This window comes from Aplysia californica, unplaced genomic scaffold (assembly GCF_000002075.1).
Source record: "Aplysia californica isolate F4 #8 unplaced genomic scaffold, AplCal3.0 scaffold00567, whole genome shotgun sequence".
Lineage (NCBI taxonomy): Eukaryota > Metazoa > Mollusca > Gastropoda > Aplysiida > Aplysiidae > Aplysia > Aplysia californica.
Genome location: NW_004797837.1, coordinates 206009 through 208938, shown reverse-complemented (window position 1 = coordinate 208938; position 2930 = coordinate 206009).

The following is a 2930-nucleotide window of genomic DNA, read 5'->3' as shown; positions in this document are numbered from 1 at the left end:
TTATGACAAAACGTAATGGATTCACTAAGGTGACCGTCTTAGACAGGTATTATTGCTTAGTATTATAGGGGTTGTGTGTTAAATTTTTGTGGCCGCGGCCGCGTTGGACAGGTGCGCGTTTTACACAGTTAAATTATATAGAAAAAACGCAAGGGGGGAAATGGAAAGTGGCCGTTTGTACCGGTGGCCGTCTTATAGAGGTGGCCGTCAGGGCAGGTTCGACTGTACATTCATAAGCAGCCTTTTTCTGGCTGGTGGTTCAACTTGGGGAGTTTTTGTTTTTAATGTATGTGTCTATATCCATTGGTAAACGTGTTGGTGTAGATGTTGATTTTGTTACAGTGTCTGTTGGAGTGTGTTGATCAGAGTTATTTGTAGAAGTAGAAAGGGTGTGATACGCCATTTTAAATTGGGAGAGACATTCTTTGCATTTCTTCCATGAGGTGTACATCACATCATCTGTGATGTCATATTTCTCCTCAAATCTCTGTTCATATTATATCTTGTGCTCAGGAGTCAAAAATGACTCCAAGACTTTAAGGTTGTTAAGTGTTTCCCGTCTTTTTATTTGTGAAGTGGACGTGGTGCAGGATGAAGGGGTACATGTGAATGAAGCTGTCATTGAGGTGGTAGGCATATGTGGTGGAGTGTGAGCTGGAGTGTGAGCAGATGTACCAGGCATGTGTGGTGGAGTGTGAGCTGGAGCGTGAGCAGATGTACCAGGCATGTGTGGTGGAGTGTGAGCAGATGTACCAGGCATGTGTGGTGGAGTGTGAGCAGATGTACCAGGCATGTGTGATGGAGTGTGAGCTGGAGTGTGAGCAGATGTACCAAGCATATGTGGTGGAGCGTGAGCAGATGTACCAGGCATGTGTGGTGGAGCGTGAGCAGATGTACTTGGCATTTGTGGTGGAGCGTGAGGAGATGTACCAGGCATGTGTGATGGAGCCTGAGCAGATGCACTTGGCATTTGTGGTGGAGCCTGAGCAGATGTACAAGGCATGTGCGGTGGAGCGTGAGCTGGAGTGTCAGCAGATGTGCTTGGCATTTGTGGTGGAACGTGAGCAGATGTACCAGACATGTGTGGTGGAGCTTGAGCTGGGGCGTGAGCAGATGTACAGTCCGTGCTGGCTTTAAGCACGCCGGCTTAAAGCACGTTTCGGACTCAAGCACGCTAAACGGCTCTTACCGAATTTTTTCTATATAAATTACACGCCTTTAAGCACGGTAACTTCGGCTTCATTTACAAGTCAATATTTTCATGATGATCCATCGAAGTTCGAACACAGTCTACACCGCAGCAGTGGAGTGTGTCAAGAGAAACACAAAGAACGCACGTGATGGACACACACACTCACACGGGCGGAGAGGAGGGCAGATGCACACAGCCATGTGCGCGGACATAGGATCTAGCCTAGGGCAAAGCTACACGCGACCAAAAAAAATACAAAGAGAGTCGGGGAGACGAGAAAGGGAGGCTGGCTGCGATTTCAGCTTGGACCCTCGCTATCCATTAATCCTGATTGTGTATCACGCCCGAGGTGGGTGGTATGAGTGGCACAGCAGGCACTGGTACGTACAGGCAGTGTGTAGGCCTAGTGTGCTGTATCGTGACTGGACGTCTAAATTAAGTTTTCATTTCCCATTCGACCACAAAACAAAAACAAACAAGCGAACAAAAACGACCATGGCGGGTGTCTAAATAACAGTGCACACTTTTGCGGGACCGCTTTAGGCCTACTTACTTACAAACAAAGGGAAATAGCACGTGAATATTTCTACATGAAAATCTCTGGATTATGTCTACTTCGTACTCAAGCACGCTTCGGCTTTAAGCACGCTTAAGCTTTCTCCCGACGACTGTGCTTAAAGCCGGCATGGACCCTACCAGGTATGTGTGCTGGAGCGTGAGCAGATGTACAGGGCATGTATGGTGGAGCGTGAGCTGGAGCGTGAGCAGATGTACCAGGCATGTGTGGTGGAGCGTGAGCTGGAGCGTTAGCAGATGTACCAGGCATGTGTGGTGGAGTGTGAGCTGGAGCGTGAGCAGATGTACAAGTCATGTGTGGTGGAGCGTGAGCTGGAGCGTTAGCAGATGTACCAGGCATGTGCGGTGGAGCGTGAGCTGGAGCGTGAGCCTACTCACTTCTTGGCCTGACGACAGCTGAAAGAAATTACTTGTGTCAATTGAAGTGGTGTCACTATTCATAAGAATTCTTGTTCAGACCCACCCCTGGCCTTAATTGTCACTTGTTGTCACATCATACCGACAGCGCCTGTTTTACCATTGCTTGTTCATTAAATCTTTCATGACGGTTCGGATTTGCCAAAAGTAGACCTGTGGAACCCAACGTTATGAGGACCTTAATAATAAGCTACAATAGTAATTTATCGAAAATGTAAAAGCACAAATTTGTTTTATTTTATCAGTCTGGTACATGATGGGGTTCAGGAGATGAGACATGGTGGAGAGCAAAGAACATCACATGGCATGAGGCTGTCTCAGACCCAGTGGTGACAGCAAGTGGTTGCCTAGGGACAAAGATCCACTGCTTTCTTCTTTGGGATCAGCGAAGAGAAATCCTGACAGTGAGATCATTTTTATGTGTGTTTGTGAATGCCCAGTCATATTCTCTTTCTCTCTCATGCACACACTCACACACATTCACATACACACACACACACACACACACACACACACATACACACACACACACAAACACACACGCACACACACACTTCCTAATGTTTCTCCTCAGGCCTGTATTATAATTTTCTTTTAAAAAGTAACCAAGGAGCACAAAGAAAATCTTGATGTTCCCAGTTTTTTGCTAATTGTACCTTATATGATTTTAATTCATTGGGGAAATGTAAACACATCTCTTAACTGTGATTGAAAATGTGTTTTTTGGCACTTTAAAAAAAACCTT